At 44.9% G+C, this 18,140-nt stretch overlaps 1 protein-coding gene and 1 pseudogene across 4 annotated transcripts in view; one reads left to right on the top strand and one right to left on the bottom strand.

Annotated features, from left to right (window-relative positions):
* Positions 1 to 18,140, bottom strand: part of LRFN2 (leucine rich repeat and fibronectin type III domain containing 2) — a 533,652-nt gene that overhangs the window by 151,443 nt on the left and 364,069 nt on the right. The window lies entirely within an intron of this gene.
* Positions 13,026 to 13,095, top strand: LOC142761472 (U2 spliceosomal RNA; annotated as a pseudogene).

The raw sequence follows: 18,140 nt of genomic DNA, 5'->3' as shown, positions 1-18,140 counted from the left end.
GGAGACCTTACACGGACTTTACCAACTTTGCGGTGGCTGGGTTAGTGATAGTAGTCCTGTCATGCTCCTGGTGGTCTATAGTGGTTTAGGGGTTAACACATTTTTTTATTATTGACATAGCCACATGAGGGCTGTTTTTTGCCGGCCAGGTTGTATTTTGCAATGGTTCCATTTATTGTATTTGGAAACTTTTGCATATTATTTTGTGGTGCGGGATTGAAAAAAACAAACATCCAGCAATTCTGCAATTTTTTTTTTTTTTTCGTATTTACGGCGTGTACTACTTTTACAAAAGAGTCACATAACTCTTTTATTTTTCCTTCGATGGAGCCATGTGAGGATTTTTTTTTTTTTTTGGGGCGAGCTGTACATACGCCTTTTTGATGACTTTTTATTACATTTTGTGGGGAGGCAAGTTGACCACAAAACAGCAATTCCGGCATTGCGATTTTTTCTTATCCTACATCGTTCACCCTTCGGGTTTAATAACGTTACATTGTATTAGTTCTGACATTTATGGACGCGGCAATTGAAATTATGTTTATTTTTTTGTTGTTTACATTTTTTATTTGAAAAATGGGAAAACTTATTTTTATAGGGGACTTTACCATTGTGCGATACAAGCAATACTTAGGCCTCATGCACACTTCCATCACCGTTTCTCACGGATCCGTGTGTCCATTTTGGTATCCCTGTGGTTTCCGTGTGTACTCAGTGTCCGTTCCGTGTTTCCGTTTTAAACGGACGTTGTGCTTCCGCTTCGCTTCCGTGTTTCCGTTAAGAAAATGGAAGGTATTAATAGTAGGACATAGAAGCCAACCTGGAGGCCTTCACGAGACCCCTGGCTGCCATGGCAAACAATCAACAACCGATCGGCACCGTGTTGTTTCTTTGCGGAGGGGCTGATCGGGGGAGACAGTGAGCTGCCTTCAGTCTAAATGCTCTGATGCCGCAGTCGCTATTGACCATAGTATCTGAGGGGTTAAATGGCTGGAATTGGTGTTATCTGTGATCCCGGCCATTGCAGCCGGTTGACAGCGCGCATGGTGCGGGTATGCAGGCGGGTTTGGTGCAGGCCCAGCTGTACATTTACGGCAGATGTCAGCAAGGGGTTATTAAATAGGACAAGAATTTGTAAGAAGGTCGGCGTTATTTTTTTATTTTATTTTTTATAAAAAGCTTCAAATTCCCAGGTTCACGTCAAATATCCATAGTGTAACATGATACAATTCTGTTTTCCTGCAGCTGCCACCAGGGGCAGATTAGTGGGCAGGTTGGTCAATGGGCTGCCCCCCTATACCTAGCCTGGCCTGCCCCCATACCTAGCCCGCCCCATCCCCCTACTGGTGGCAGAAAATATGTCAGTCTTTAACTGGATTTTTGTTCTGATCTGCTCAGAGGGGGGTTTCCATATCCTGGAAAACCCCCTCAGTGCACCCCTAAAACATCAAACATTAAACTAAACGCCACATTACGGTGCCGGGTTTTGCCATTCAGAACAGAAGTGTGCTGTTTATTTCCCCTTCAAATTCTTTCCATGACCATTGGGCCACCTCCCCACCCCCTTGTTAATAGTGCAGTTCCTCTGTAGAAGGGAAGTCCTATACAGGTCCTTGTTACCTAATAGCAAAGGGGATTTTAGGGGATTTTGTATTTTTTTTAATTACATTTATCAATAAAATTACATTTTAAGTTGAAACTTTGATGGTTTAGTTGATTTTTGCTCATTTTGATATCCTTGATCCCTTCTGTTAAATCATAAAAAATAAATAAAAATAAAAAATAATACAAAAAATTGGTACCAAGAAACCATGAATTCCTTCTATCGTTCCTTAAAGTAACCTCGAGTCTTAGGACAACATTGATAATATGATGGGGTATATGGAGTTATATTACCTGGTGCCCCCCAGTTGTGCCCCTCTGCCGTGGATCCGCCGTTTGAGGGTCCAATCTGTTTTGTCCCAGAATGGCCCCAGCGCTTTACAGACGGAGTCTAAGACACTCCCTTTTGTTCTCAGATTGGCCAGCACTGCTTATGTGAGAATCTCTGGCCAATCCAAGAACAGTGGGAGTGTCTCAGACTCGTAGTCTAAGAAACGTTGCAGCAATGTTTGGACAACACAGAGGGGATCCTAAAACGGGGATCCACGCTAGATGGGCGGAACTGGAGGGCACCAAGTAATATAACTCCATATATCCCATCATATTCACAATTTTGTCCTGGGACCGGAGAGTCCCTTTAATTTATTCCTTCATTTCTTCATTTCTTGCCTCCTTTATTCATGCATTTCTTCTTCCTTCGCAGTCTCGTGTAGATTTTCATGAATTGGATCAGTGGGATTTTCCTGTTTGCGGTCATGCATGTCTTTGTCCACAGCAAATAAAACCATGAAAAAAATATAAAATGTGCAGGAAAAAAAAGAAGAAATATAAAAGAAGTAAACACATCTATATGGAGCGACTCCAAGATTATTTCTGAGCGGAGTCGTCTGTATCTCAGAGGTTTCATCAGCACTCAGTGGTAATCCAGAAAATCCAGTGAAATTATTTTATTTTCTCTTCTGAAGACAATCTTGAAGAAGATTTATGTCACAATGTTTCCTTTCAGAGTCAATAATGAAAGGAAAGAAGAGAAAATAACAGAAGAAAAAAAGGTTTACTTCAATCCGTTCCTCTGTGAGATGGCGTGAGGCATTTGCTTCCTTCACATTTTTTTTTATTTTTGTACCCACTGATTTTTATAGATGCTGACTACATACCACAGATCTCAGCCATAAACCAGAGTTGTCCTACAATGGTTGTCCAGGATTAGCAAAACATGGCTACTTTCTGCCAGAAACAGCGCCACCCCTGTATACAGGTTGAGCGCGGTATTGCAGCTTAGCCCTAATCATTTCAATGGAGCTGAGCTGCAATACCAGACACAACCCATGGACAGGTGTGGCACTGTATCAAGAATAAAGTAGCCGTGTTGTTTCTAATCCTGGACAATCAATAGTAGCACAGCCGCTAATCCCCTGCCCTGCCAGGAATGTGTAATGAGGGCACCTGGCTTCTGCAAATGTCTACACACTCATGGTTAGTAAAAATGACTGTATGCTAGAGAATTGAAAGGAGATTTTGTGTTAACCCTTGTTATGTCAAGTTACAGAGTAGTGTGTATTAGCCAGAGACAGAGTCCGAACAGAGACCTTCCCATTACTCTGCGACCTCCTCTGCTCTATAACTTTGCCTATCAAGGGTTAACAATAATTAATCTTTCATTTCTCTACTATATGGTCAAGTTCGGTCATCATTGGTAAATGACTCTTGAAAGATGATTTATTTTTAACCCTTGTTAGGAAGAGTTGGAGCAGTAGGGGTTTAAGGTGAATCGATCTGAGGGCAGCATTTTAAAGGGACAGAGATGCTGATTTCCGTGTGATGTCACTAATTAGTTAATGTTAAGTAGTTATTGAGTATTTAGAACTTGAGTATTCACAGCGCTGCCAGTAAGAGTCTAAGCATATTTATATTTTCACACCCCCCACCTCCCCCCGCCCTCCAGACGCTAATTGCACAGTGATAAGTGTCAATCAGCGGCCGGAGGGCGGGAGGAGGTGGGGGGAGTGTGAATGTATAAATATGCTTGGACAGATTCCGGCCTATTACCGATACTGGCCTCCTGTTGATAATACCTGCTGGATTGGTGGTTTACTGGCCGGGTGACAACCCTAAACACACCCCATTGGGTTCTTTGGTCGTACCACCAGGATCGGGGTCTTGTAGCCATAATACAGACGTTAAAATGCATTGTAACTGGAAAAACATATAAGACTACTAAATACCATCTCCTAATTTATAGCTATTAAGTTTTGTAATATAATAATATAGCATTTTATAGCAATTATGTTACCCGCCTCTTATAACTAGACTACGAGGATAATTATTTTTTCTTTATTTATTCATTATATTATTATAATCATCATCGTTGAAAAGTTTTGCTTGCAATACCAAGCCTGGCCACGTGGTGTGCTGCTGGGAAGTAACATGCCCATGTCAACACAGAGCAAGGGGCACCTTTCATTCAAACATCTGTAAAGCGACCTCCTATTGGTGGATATGTTTATTGCAGCCATTTACAGATTAGATGGGGACACCTGGTCTTGGATGACCTTCTGATGCATAAGTGTGACTATATTCAAATTTCACAATATTAGAGGTTTCTGAAGAATTTTGGGTCCTTATTATATAAAAAACAGAAAGAGCATAAAGACGAAAAAAAAAAATCCTAAAAACAAATCCTAAAAAACAAAAGAGCCTTGAGAGCTCAACTTGTCCGAGGAAATCACAGAACACGCAGAACTGTTCATTATACTGATGATACTGCGACACTGTAACATCTCCCCAGTATAATTTATGCTGTTTACCCTCCAGAGGAGACGTACACTGTAAGGGTATGTTCACACGGCCAAATTTCAGACGTATACGAGGCGTATTATGCCTCGTTTTACGTCTGAAAATATGGCTACAATACGTCGGCAAACATCTGCCCATTCATTTGAATGGGTTTGCCGACGTACTGTGCAGACGACCTGTTATTTACGCGTCGTCGTTTGACAGCTGTCAAACGACGACTCGTAAAAATACAGCCTCGTCAAAAGAAGTGCAGGACACTTCTTTCAGACGTTTTTGGAGCTGTTTTCTCATAGACTCCAATGAAAACAGCTCCAAAAACGAGTTGGTAAAAAAATGAGTTGGTAAAAATGCGAGTTGGTAAAAAACGTCTGAAAAGCAGGGTCTGTTTTCCCTTGAAAACAGCTCTGGATTTTCAGACGTTTTGGTTGACTACGTGTGAACATACCCTAATTCTTGTCATTTCCCCGTGGTCCCCGCGGCCTTTAGGGAATTTTTAAAAAGATCACAGATGCATATAATGTTTTCTCTCTGCACTGTAAAGTACCGCACTGAATATGCATGGAACGGTCTATACCACAAAGCCCATTACTAATTAATAGTTTCCACCAGGCAAGGAACACAGTATTTTTAGTCTACGTTTCCATCTCCAAAACAACTTTTTACTTTCTCTTTTTGCCTTGCTCATGAATATAAGAAACATATTCGTGTCGGACACGTTATCATCCAGACAATCCTCGCGTACCCTCTTGTTTAGCTTATATAGAATGTATTACAAATGGGTGGTGGTAAGGTCAGGGCCACCATCAAAAATATACAGGCCCCATGACAGGGTCCTGAACCGCCTATTGGGCTCTATAACTCCTCCATCTTGTAACTTATTGCGTGCACCTGGGTAACGAGTGGATGGAAACCCACAGGTGACTTAGCCTGGGCCCCTGACGGTAATACCACCTATACTGCCCTGACGGCGCGCCCCGGTAAGGTAACTCAGACACATTTATTTCATTGGGGGGGGGGCAGCAGAACTTACAATTAGGGATGGCCTCACCAGACAGGCAAAAACTTCACCAAATATATCGCAATAACACACACAGTATGATAAATTTGGCGCAACTTGCAAGATATTTCGCTTTCTTACGCCATCTCTTGGCTGGTGACTTTACATTAACACATCGCCCCCCCAAAAAAAGATTTCTAGACACTTTTTAAAACTTTCGAGGAACATACAAAAAGTTCTAAAACACACAATACTCCAACAGCATTCTGGCACATATAGCTTGGTTAATCTACCTCCAGCGTATTTTTTTGTTGTGATTTGAGACTCATGTAAAAAATGGCTGCAGTTTAAAGCAGTTGTACAGGCATTTTTTTAAATCTTTTGAGAAAAATGTATCTGGCTGCAATATTCTAGCCCCTTCCCCCCAAAAAAACAAAAACAAAACCTGTATGTGAAATTCGCCTATAGGACTATATCCATCTTATATTGTTATAGCTGATCACTAGCTGATCACTAGCATAGATGCCAACTGCCCCGAATTTACTGAGACAGTTCCGGCAAAATGCTGTCCCGGGACGTGTCCCGGCAACTGAAACATTCAATTGTATCTGCGTCCTCAGGACGCAGATACAATTGAATGCTATGATAGAGCAGGAAACTATTCACCTCCTGCTCTGCCATTCACTCCACCTGCAGCGCTGCAATCCCGGCCAGAGCTCTGGCGAGGGATTCTGCTCATAAAGGGCCAGCCTTTGGGTTATGCGACCTGTGCCATCGCACAGGGTGCATCACTCCAGCAGGTAGAAGGGGGAGCTGTGCTGGCTCCCTTCCCCTGCTTATGTTTCTAAAGCGCCCGAGCCCGGTGACTCTGTAGCAGACTTTCTGTCCGGGCGCTCCTTCTCTACAATGGCGTAACTACTGCTGTAGTAGCCGTAGTGGCTGCTACGGGGCCCGCGGCATGAGGTGGCCCATGCTGCCTGCCGGGATGGACCCCCTCATGACTGGCATGACCTTAGAACGCAGATACTGTTGAACAATATGGCAAGACAGGGAGGTATCTCCCTGCTCTGCCATTTACTAGGCTGCTGGCCATTCGACCTGCAGCCTATCATGCGCAGGGACAGGATCCCTGTGCAGGCCGGCGTGATGATGTCACTGGATCATGCCGGAATACGTAAGGATCCCGTTTTGAAGCAGTTCCATTCATCGAGGGAACGGGGCCTAGGTAAGTAAAGTTTTTTTTGTTTATTTGTTTGATGATGCTCTATTTCACTATCTACAAGGAGGAGGTGGGGGCTATATGGCATTGTCTACAAGGGGGAAGTGGGGGCTGTATGGCACTATCTACAAGGCGTCGGTGGGAGGCACTATCTACAAGGGGGGTGGGGGCTGTATGGCACTATCTACAAGGCAGAGATGAAGGCTGTATGGCAGAATCTACAGAGGGCATTATCCATAAGGGGGCAGTGTGTAGCACCCAGGGGAGGGGAGGGGGGACATTATACAGTGGGAGGGCCACTAAGGGGGCATTATACTATGTAGGGGCACTACAAGGGGCAATATACTGTGTGTGGCACTTAGGGGACATTATACTGTGTTGGCACACTTAGAGGACATAATACTGTGTCCTGAAAGGGGTTATAATATATTATATTATTAAATATTATTATTATTATTATACTGTATGGGGCTGCTATGGGGGATCTATACTGTATGGGGGGCACTAAAGTGGCATTATACTGTGTGGGGGAACTACAGGGGCATCATACTGTGTGGGGGGAAATATACTGTGTGGGGACATTATACTGTGTGGAGGGCACTATAAAGGGCATTATACTGTGAGGGGGCATTATAGTGTTTATAGTGCATTTATTTTATAATGGGGTGGGGCGCCAAAATAAAATTCTGCACGGGGCGCCATCTATCCTAAGGCCAGCCCTTCATATATGGGCAGTGAAGTCAGTGGCTCCTCTTGAAGCACCAGAATCCCAACCAGAGCTTTGATGACACTCTGGCCGGTGATTCCGCTACTTGCGGAGCCCTTGGTGTCACTGTCCATAAATGGACAGCGACGTCAGGGGCTCCTCCAGGAGTGGAATCCGCGACCGGAGCATCAGCAATGCTCTGTCTGGGGATTCTCCTCCTAGAGGGAGCCACAATGGCTCTATCTACAGGGTTGGTGGGGTGTGGCACCATCTACAGGGGAGGGGGTATGGCACTATCTGCAAGGGAAGGATGTGTGGCACCATCTACAGGAAGGGGGGTTGTGGCACATTCTACAGAGAGGGGAGTGTGTAGCACCAGACACAGAGTGTGGTACCAGCTACAGAGGTGGCAGTGTGGCACCAGCTACAGAGGGGCTATGTAGTACTTTCTTCACAGGGCACTGTGGCACTATCTACAAAGGGCACTCTAACACTATTTACCAGGGTCCATGTGACACTATCTACAGGAAGCAGTTTGTGGCACTGACCTACAGGGAGCAGTGTGTGGTAATATCTACAGGGAGCAGTGAGTGGTAGTATCTACAGGGGGCCCATGTGGCATTATCTACAGGGAGCAGAGGTGTGGCACAATCTACTGGGGCAGTGTGGGGCACCATCTACAAGGGGCCCTAAGTGTGGCACTATCTGCACTGGTTTTTACGCTACCAGTAGTGGTCAGCACATATCAGCTAGCCCAAGCGATAAAGTGAGACATCACTTGAATGTAAACAACCAGAAATTCAGAGAGACATTCCGGCCACCATAGTAGTTGTCAGCCAAACTAGTGCAGACATTATTGTTTGTTTATTTGTATGCAGAAATTCTGGAAATAAAGCCACGCCCACTATCCACACCCACCAGATAAGCCAAGCCTGCTTAAGACACACCCACCAAATATGCCACACCCTAAGTGTCCCTGAAAAAAATTCACATTTTGGCAACTATGCACTAGGATGTGCCAAAACATTTGAATTGGTGGGGGTCAGACCTCTGATTCATTCCATGCACAGCAGCATTTCTGACAACCCACTGTGCAGGGAACTGAAACACAGCCCCTTCAAGTGAATGTGGAAGTTTTCAGCAGACCGAATCTGATTGGTTGTTAAAGGCTAAGAAAAATTGTTATTGGCCCAATGCATCCAAAATAAAAAATGGGACAACTTCGCAATTGATCTTAATTAAAAATGTCCTATTGTTTTGTGTATACAGCTCCTATGCAAACTTATATGTCTCCATGGTAAAAGACAACAAACAAACCCAGTGTAGTCTCATCCTGAAGTCATACAGACCTACCACCCGTCTCCTACTACTTGCATTCAGCAGGTTAACAAGAAAATGTGGACTGATGGAAGAGAGTATGACTGCAGGATCCGACTACACAGAATTTATTTGTTGTCTGTTACCATGGAGACACAAAGGTCTGAGCAGGAGCTGTAGAAACCAAACCAAACATAAAATGTAATTAAGTCCTATTGCAAATTTGCTTCGGTTTTCATTTTAGATGCAATAGGAATGTTTAGTTGTAAAGGTGGACATGACCTTTAAAGGGAACCTACAGCTCCTCGCCTCCCCCCAGCACACACAAAATCCTGCGTTTGCGCATCGATGTCCTGTTCTGGTGCGCGCGCGCAATGGCACAGCGTCGTGGTGCACGCACAGTAACTAGATTTGAAGCCCGGACAAAGCAGGGGAGGGTGTCGGACCATACATGACGGGCGCATGTGCGCTATCTCAGACGAGATTTTTAAAATTCTGGGCAGGCCAGTTCTCGGTGGTGGGCGGGCATAAGAAGAGGAACGAATAAGACTGATGGATTATTAGCATAAAAGGTGCAAAATGTTTGCAGACTGTTATTTACGGCCGGAGGAGTTTAGGAGCGGGGATAACGGCAATGAACTTTTGACAGCAGCGGCCGGCGAGGGGGGAGGAGAGTTCAATAGTTGAAATGCTGGTGACAGGTTCCCTTTAAGAGCGACACTATTTTTTTCTTGTATGTGAGCGCCAATAAATGTTGTATTAACCAATATATGGGAGCACCAGTCCGCTACATACAATAAAATACACGAATGTGGAGAAACAACACAATATATATCCCCAGGACACACAAGCTAATCACAAGGAAAGGTTAAAGTAACGCTGAGTACTAAATAAGGCTAATGGTGTATCAGCATCTAATAAATACTTAAGGAGCGCATAGCTGAGCTGAACGTGCGCTCCATGTACAGGCGCACGGTTTATGGTGCTCTTATCTCACAGCAATAAATGATTGTCTTGTTTAGATATGTCATGGCTGAAAGTAATGAGAATTGCCACTGGTCCAGCACTTAATGAAAGTGAAGCTTGTCGCTGGGGAAAGGTCATTTATGATCTGCTTTTTGCTTTTACTAAATGCCCAAATGAGTTACTAGTAAACCGGACAGGAGGACATGTCCGGAAGGTCAAACATTGCTTATAAATGGTCACCTATAGCATTAAAGGGGGGGGGGTCCAACCCAAATATAAAGGCTCATGCAAAACTTCATATTACGGCTCCATACAAGCTCCGTGATGCACCTGTAGAATTCTATGGGCCATACTTAGCTGCCAAATGCCTCTGTTTTATGTGGTGTGCTCCCTCCGATGCCATATTCTGGAGATGTAGATGTGTCCCCCCTTACTTTGGCTTGAATTTAGTCAAAAATCCAATTTATCATGAAACCAATTCAATACAATATCGCGACATGCTAGCAAAACTCTTGACAGGCTGCAATCCACATCACAACCACTAGGTGGCCACACATAGATAAATATGGCATAGACATCGCGTGACAGAGTATTGCAAAATCATGTTGTTGTTTTTTAAATGAGTTCATCTCGTGCCACACATCTCAGGAGATTTTGAGATAAGAGGAAAGGTAAGGAAGGACACATCTGTATTCTCCACTAGAAGCAATGCTTCATGGGGAGTAGATGTACATAATACGGAACTTACGGGGGCACCACACATATGGACCCCATGTGCCTTTGTAGAGGCTCCATGTACATTTGCGATGGGACCTAAGTAGCCAATCACAGTGATGTGCCATCCATACTGGCACCATCAATAAGATCAGTGATTGGCTGCCATGTTCACGTGTTGACCACTGCGTCCAAGTAAATAAAGACAAACCACAAAAGCAATGGAAAGGGAGCGTTGAGGGATAAAAAAAATACAAGCATTTTACTATTTATTACATTTACTTATATCCGTCTATAACTGGGATTTTCCAAAAGTTAGGAAACCATCTTTAAGGAGCATACAGATGTAGCCATCTTTATCTGGACTCTTAGCGCAATAAATACACAGTGACAAGAAACTTTAACTTGAATTTTCAATGGCTTTTGTTATGTGATATCACACTGCAGCAAGATATCAGAGTCAAGATAAAGATGGCTACATCTGTAGCTGTGGTAAGTGCTGGATATTTGTAAGTGCATTTTTATTTTGGGATTTTTTTGTTATGGGCTGGAAAATTCCTTTAATTGAGGATACACTGCGATTGGTGAAATGATTGGGTTTTTAGTCATTCTGGTTCTACCTTAGATATTTATGCGTTTTCCGAGGTGCCTGATAGGTCATGATCCCAACTCTACGAACCCACCCTTTGGAAAAATAGGGTTTTCCGTTCTTCAAACCAAGGTGAATAGCCATAAGCAAGCAGAGATGGAATGGAGAGGTGGCCGGGTATATAAACAGTTGTCACCCTTGAAGTCCATAGAAAATAAAGTATCCTTCAGCCATATCCGTAACAGGATTGAAAAAAGAGGTGGCCGTGGATAATTTGCAGCTCTTTCCCTAAAGGCGTTGTCCAGTTTAGAAGACCCATTATCATACACCCTAGTAGTGAATTGTGAGTTAATTCAGGGGGGTCCTCTGTTCAGGATCCTCATCTCTTGGTTGGAGTGGGGAGCGGTTACATAGAGGATCTCTCTCTCTGGAGGACCTCTCCTGTATTACACACACAACACTTTAATATAAATGGACACTGTGTAATACTTCATTTCTCCTGTGGTGGCACTGCAGAGAAATTAAGCACTTACTGCCAGGTTTCCCCACAGATCACAGCTGATCACGGGAGGTCCCAGCAAAGGGACACTTTGTGATCCGCTTATAGTCAAGGGACCCTTCTAAAAAGTAGGAATTGTCTAAAGCAGAGAGTCTATAGTAGTTACGGCCATTCAAGCTTGGTATCTCCATTTGCCTAGACTGGCATTCTCCTATCAGATATTCATGGCAGATCATGTGTATAAACACGTATGTACAAGGTGGTAAAACATCTTTATTTCAATATCATTAAGATAAATTATTTTCGGAGTAAATGCCCAGAGGGACCGGAATACCTCTTTAATGATCCTTCTGCTGATCCCACCTTTTCTGATATTAATTTGATGGCTTTGAATGAGAAATACAAACACTCTGCAATAAAGCAGATCTCCGTCCACAGCCTGTGCCCCTAAGCAGTAACATTGGGTTCTGTAAGTCCTTGGCACCGTACGTGGCATCATATTAAGCCGGGTCTTGCTTCTACTAATACACTGTGGATAAGCTCTCATAATGACGCCTGCTGAATTTCCCTCTTCGAACACGTTGCCCGCAGTCTGATTTTCCCTCCCCCCATCAGGTGTCTTTTGTTTCTGGTTTTATGGCCTGGTTGGCAACCTCTGGCATTGTAGTGCCCGGCATGCCCGCGGCTGCCGGTCTTTTCAGGTGCCTTTTCCTTTTTACTATAAGTCTATATTAAACCCAGATATTAAATCTGAATCCACCTCATTGTACGGTATTGTTCGCCGTCCTCTTCAAAAGGCAAAATAGACTGCAAAACAGCAATTACCTGAACATTAAGTACAAGTTAAATGCCACGTAATAACCACTGTGAATCCTCCGCTCTCCAAGCAGATTAACAATGCAAAAACAGAGCTGGAGGCCGATGTTTTCACGTCACTTGTGTTTAATATTCATCCTGTCTGACTGAGACGATGCTGCGGGAACCTAACAAAAAATTGTTGCTGGATTTCTTATTTCTTTTCTCTTATCACGGACTTCTCTTGTGCTGCACCAATTTTCTGGAATTCTATTTCTCATAGGTTTCCTATATCCCTTTAACAACCGTATGGACCAACCCTAAGGTCCCTCTTACACGGCCTGACGTTGGCCGTGTAAACGGGAGCGATCAACGAGACAGCTCGTTGATCGGGGCTCGTTTGCTCCTTTCACAAGCAGCTACGTATGGGGATGAGCGCTTGTTACTATGATCGCTCATCCTCATACATTTCCATCGTGTCGGGAGCGCGTCTCCCTGTTTACACAGAGAGAGAGAAGATCACACGATTGTTGTAGCTAATTCTGCATTTTCTGAATCAGTATTTGTATAGATTTCGTCCCCACCTGCTGACACGTACATGTGATCGATACCGAGTGTCTGATCGATATATAAAGCACGGTCTTCACACAGGGGTTCATTCTGGGAGAACTCAGCTGAATTGTGGGTAAAACTCCTGCACAATTCCCCGTAAATTAAGGCAATCATCCGGTTGAGCTGATAAATGAAGTATAAGCAGCGACGGATATAGATTATCTACACAAAGCTTCTCCCATAGACGGCAAGTGTTATAATGTCCTCTATATAATCACTTCTCGGCCTTTTGGCTAAGATCAAGTGTAGTACCTGCTCAAGCTGAGGTTAGTAATCATCCCTGCCGGTGGAGGACAGGACCATCGTAAAGGGATGACAGAACGCCGAGGTGAGGGCAGGGAACCACAACGGTCATCGCTATGGTGTACGCATTTGGTTTAAAGGTACCATTTGTAGGTGACCAGGCGACCACCGGATCGAGGTCAGGAGGTCGGGTAGTTTGACACAAGAGATAACAGCCACAAACTGATACAATGTAGAGCCAAAGCAGAAAATACAAAGTGTTGACATTGTGAATGTGTCAGGCTCATACAAATATTATGGGAAATATGTGTTTCCCTTTAAAACGTTTGTCTGACCAAGACAACCCCAAAAAAAAATCTGATGTTATCGCTGGGTAACGCTGCATCAGTAACTAAGGAGAAATGTAGCATTATATTGGCGGCCACTGAAATGATTGGCCATCCATGTAATGCGATGATGGGATGGAGTTGACATAGCGAGAGCCATTCTTACATAGCGGGTCTTCAATCTGGCTCATAGAGGGGGGCACCCTTCTATGGCATCTATATGCTGCCAGGGGCTATTTTTTTGAGACAAGCCCTCTAAAGGCAATGGGTATGCCCATAGGTAGCCTGGGTCATGGGCCCCTCACCAAGCACTATACTTAAATGACTGAGGGCTCCTTCTGGCCATTTTACACTGGCCACTTTACCGATAAGCGGCCGGTGCAGCGAGCGCCGTTCAAGGAGACATCGTTGATCGGCGCTCGATTGCTCCTGTCACACGGAGCTATGGATGGTGAGGAGCGGTCGTTACTCTGATCGCTCGTCCCCATACAGTACATTATTATCATGTCGGCAGTGCGTCTCCCTGTTTACCCACCAAGATGAGCTGCCGACAACCAGAATATTTCACTGTTTTTAGAACGATACGATCAGCTGATGATTGAGTGTTTGCTCGTTCATCTGCTGATCGCTGCCCTTTTTACACCAGGCAATTATAGGCAACGAGCGTTCTATGAACTAATTATCTGCACGACAATCGCCCAGTGTAAAACCCCCTTTAGGCTCAGCCCGAATGGTGAGTCCTCCCCTGGTTCCACCAGGTGATAAATATATGTAACAGGTTGTGTCCCTAAGAGACTGAACTTTCAACATTCCTGCAACGTCCGTGGTCGCTGACCACAAACTCCTTCCTTCCATCCAGTCGACGCCATTCTCTCAAGAGATGTCTGCACATATGGCCGTCTTTCTCCACAATGACCACCAGGGTGCGCTCACGAGCACAGTCCAGACTTAAGAAGCCAGAGCTAATTGGTCCAGTGTACCCTAGGCTATAAGAAGGTCTCAGCCCCTTAATCCTATGCCTGAGCTTTGTTGTTGTATTCCAAGTATGTCTCGCAAATGGTCCGCTAGTGTTTCCTGCTCCCAGTGTTTCCTGTTCCTGTAACCTGTATCCTGATCTAGTGCCGTCTTGTGCTGTAGCCATGATGTACTATATACCACGCCTGTCCTGCTTCTCCACGCCTGTCGTCTACCTGCTGCCTAGTTCCTGCCAAGCCTGCCTTGCTACTGTCCGAGCTGCCACAGGTACCCTATATAAACTATAGACTCTGACCTGCGCCCTGTTGGCTAGTTGCCATACCGCCAAAGCGGTATGGCCCAGTGGGTCCACGAACCCAACGTGACAATTTCCCAACAGAAAAGTGATTACAAGAAGCAGTAAAACAAATCATTATACCATTATTATTACGTGTTAGTAAAAAGGCAGCCACGTGTGGTCATTTTTGCCTCTTTATTTATAAGGTTTCTTCATAGCCCTTAACCTTCCTTATTAGTAGCTCAAGCACAAACCAAGAAAAAAAGATAAGACGATCCTGACGACTAGAGAGAACTCAGACTTTACGGGAAGATTTTTTTGTGTTCTCGAGCAGGAGTGAGATGAAGACCTGAGCCAAGATTTCCATCGATGATGATTCACGCTCATTAATTCTCTTGGATGGAGTTAGGAAATATGTTGTTACTTTTGGAAGTATCATTTTCATTGCTCACATAAAGTAAAGCCCCATGAGTAGGACTCCAGACAGAGTCACGAACAACACACCTGTGAGCACTGGAGGACTTCAATGTTGCTCGGTGGAAGTTATGGACATCTATTAGCTACAACGGGCGCCTACATCACTTTAACGCATACAGTTGATGAGATGTTCTCAAGAAGACCCTCAAATCAGCTCCCGGGTATAGGGTCTTCAATATAGCAACTTGTTGCTCGAGGTGGACCCCCCTTTAAGGTTCATTGATGCGGTGGACTACATATTCAATATGAAACTTTGAGAAGATGTTGACCATACATTAGTATTTTACAGTGTCCTCAGATTTGAAGAAGTATCTGATGCATTTCGGCCTTGGTGCCTGAGGGGGCCAAAAGAAGGGTGGTGGGCCCAGTTATAGATTTTTAATTGGTGACAGAAGCTTCAAGTGACTCTGACTTCTCACATGGGAGATGTGTTCTCGAACCTATTTATTTGCGACATTATTCTGTTTTCCTAATTGAGATACACTATGATCAGTACGGGCCATTACACTGAAAGTTTGAAGTCTGTACATGAAAGATGAACTTCCAGGTTTATAGATTGGGGTTCCATAGTATATGTGCTGCCTAAAGTAGAAGCCACAGGGTGTATGCATATCCAGGTCATATGCATGTTACCCGGGTGTTTGCATGTGTCCAGGGTGTTTGCATGTGTCCAGGGTGTTTGCATGTGTCCAGGGTGTTTGCATGTGACCAGGGTGTTTGCATGTGACCAGGGTGTTTGCATGTATTAAGACTGTATGCATGTATGCAGGGTGTATGCTTGTTTCCAGGGTGTATGCATGTGTCCAGACTGTATGCATGTTTCTAGGGTATATGCATGTGTCCAGGGTTTATGCATGTGTCCAGGGTTTATGCATGTGTCCAGGGTGTGTGCATGTGTCCAGGGTGTATGCTTGTTTCCAGGGTGTATGCATGTGTCTAGTGTGTATGCATGTTTCTAGGGTGTATTCATGTTTCCAGTTTGAATGCATGTTTCCAGGGTGTACTCATGAGTGCAGTGTTTATGCATGTGTCCAGGGTGTATGCTTGTTTCCAGGGTGTATGCATGTGTCCAGAGTGTATGCATGTTTCTAGGGTGTATTCATGTTTCCAGTTTGAATGCATGTTTCCAGGGTGTACTCATGAGTGCAGTGTTTATGCATGTGTCCAGGGTGTATGCATGTGTCAGGGGGTGTATGCACGTTTCCAGGGTGTATGCATGTGTCCACAGTTTATGCATGTGTCCAGTTTGTTGGCATGTGTCCAGGGTGTTTGCGTGTTTCCAGGTTGTATGCATGTTTGAGTGCAAGAGTGCAAGGTTTATGCATGTATCCAGGGTGTATGCATGTATCCAGGGTGTATGCATGTGTCCAGGGTGTATGCATGTGTCCAGGTTGTATGCATGTGTCCAGGTTGTATGCATGTGTCCAGGGTGTATGCATGTATCCAGGATGTATGCATGTGTCCAGGGTGTATGCATGTGTCCAGGTTGTATGCATGTGTCTAGGGTGTATGCATGTGTCCAGGGTGTATGCATGTATCCAGGGTGTATGCATGTGTCCAGGGTGTATGCATGTGTCCAGGTTGTATGCATGTGTCCAGGTTGTATGCATGTGTCCAGGTTGTATGCATGTGTCCAGGGTGTATGCATTGGTTCAGGTTGCACCAATGTGTCCAGGTTGTACGCATGTGTCCAGGGTGTACGCATGTGTCCAGGGTGTACGCATGTGTCCAGGTTGTACGCATGTGTCCAGGTTGTACGCATGTGTCCAGGTTGTACGCATGTGTCCAGGGTGTACGCATGTGTCCAGGTTGTACGCATGTGTCCAGGTTGTACGCATGTGTCCAGGTTGTACGCATGTGTCCAGGGTGTACGCATGTGTCCAGGTTGTACGCATGTGTCCAGGTTGTATGCATGTGTCCAGGGTGTATGCATGTGTCCAGGTTGCATGCATGTGTCCAGGGTGTATGCATGTGTCCAGGGTGTATGCATGTATCCAGGGTGTATGCATGTGTCCAGGGTGTATGCATGTGTCCAGGTTGTATGCATGTGTCCAGGGTGTATGCATGTATCCAGGGTGTATGCATGTGTCCAGGGTGTATGCATGTGTCCAGGTTGTATGCATGTGTCCAGGATGTATGCATGTGTCCAGGTTGTATGCATGTGTCCAGGGTGTATGCATTGGTTCAGGTTGCATGCATGTGTCCAGGGTGTATGCATTGGTTCAGGTTGCACGCATGTGTCCAGGTTGTACGCATGTGTCCAGGGTGTACGCATGTGTCCAGGGTGTACGCATGTGTCCAGGTTGTACGCATGTGTCCAGGTTGTACGCATGTGTCCAGGGTGTATGCATGTGTCCAGGTTGTATGCATGTGTCCAGGTTGTATGCATGTGTCCAGGTTGTATGCATGTGTCCAGGGTGTATGCATGTGTCCAGGTTGTATGCATGTGTCCAGGGTGTATGCATGTGTTCAGGTTGCACGCATGTGTCCAGGCTGTACGCATGTGTCCAGGTTGTATGCATGTGTCCAGGGTGTAGGCATGTGCCCAGGTTGTAGGCATGTGTCCAGGTTGTACGCATGTGTCCAGGTTGTATGCATGTGTCCAGCATGTAGGCATGTGTCCAGGGTGTATGCATGTGTCCAGGTTGTACGCATGTGTCCAGGTTGTATGCATGTGTCCAGCATGTAGGCATGTGTCCAGGGTGTAGGCATGTGTCCAGGGTGTAGGCATGTGTCCAGGGTGTAGGCATGTGTCCAGGGTGTAGGCATGTGTCCAGGTTGTAGGCATGTGTCCAGGGTGTAGGCATGTGTCCAGGTTGCACGCATGTGTCCAGATGCAGCAATGCATTAGAGTGGTGACTGGTTTGGAAAGTCAATATCATGTTTGCAAATCTTGTGGATACCGTAATACCGATATCTAAATACAATGGTCCTGACAAGGAATGAGGGGGCAGAGACGTTGATGCACATTAAAATATGCCTATATTTTGATTTAATCAAACACACTGAGACATGTGACTGCGATTACAC

Source organism: Rhinoderma darwinii, chromosome 4, assembly GCF_050947455.1.
Source record: "Rhinoderma darwinii isolate aRhiDar2 chromosome 4, aRhiDar2.hap1, whole genome shotgun sequence".
NCBI classification, from domain to species: Eukaryota; Metazoa; Chordata; class Amphibia; order Anura; family Rhinodermatidae; genus Rhinoderma; species Rhinoderma darwinii.
The sequence above is the reverse complement of the archived record's forward strand: the minus strand, read 5'-3'. Positions and strand labels throughout refer to the sequence as shown.